This window comes from Sceloporus occidentalis, unplaced genomic scaffold (assembly GCF_023333645.1).
Source record: "Sceloporus occidentalis isolate IW3139 unplaced genomic scaffold, rSceOcc1.0.p SCAF_9, whole genome shotgun sequence".
NCBI classification, from domain to species: domain Eukaryota; kingdom Metazoa; phylum Chordata; class Lepidosauria; order Squamata; family Phrynosomatidae; genus Sceloporus; species Sceloporus occidentalis.
In genome coordinates, this window is record NW_028316989.1 from 44,240,774 (window position 1) to 44,241,582 (window position 809).

Here is an 809-nt window from a genome sequence, read left to right on the forward strand (position 1 = left end):
GGTCCTAGTTGGAGGCAGGCAATAAGAAGAAGAAAGAGGAGGAGGAAAGAGATGCAGAGGCTGCGAAAGGGAAGCGGTTCCTGCCCGCCTCCAGCAAACCCAGAGGAAGGGGGGCCTGCCTGGGATGTCCTTTGCAACTAGGCTGCCTGAGACCAGGATCTTTGGGGGTGATGGTGATCTTAACTGCCTTTGAGTTGATCTTGATTCATGGTGACCCTGTGGATGAAACATCTCCAAGACCCTCTGACCTCCACTTCTCTGCTTAAGTCCTGCAAACCCCATACCCATCATAGAATCCATCATCCATCTAGCATGTGGCCTTCCTCTCTTCCTACTTCCCTCCACCTTTCCCACTATTATTGACTTTTCCAATGAGTCCTCCCTTCTCATGATGTGTCCCAAGTATGACAGCCTCAGTTTGGTCATCTTGGCTTCCAGAGAGATTTCTGACTTGATCTGTTCTAGGACCCACTTGTTTGTCTTTTTGGCCGCCCATGAGATCCTCTGCACTCTTCTCCAGCACCGCATCTCAAATGAATTGATCTTCTTCCTATCTTCTTTCTTGACTGTCCAGTCCGCGCATCCGTACATGATAATAGGGAATACGATGGCTTGCATGGTTCTCACTTTTGTGCTCACTTGTATCTCTTTGCATTTCAGAATCTTTTCTAGTTCTTTCATACTTACCATGCTGGAATCGAAGTCCAAATGCTTCAGAAGCACGGAGCTGAGGTAGCCGGTCGCTCTTCTGAAGTGTCGCTGAAGTGCGTCCCACTCTTCTCCCGTCAACGAATTGTTCACAGAACAGC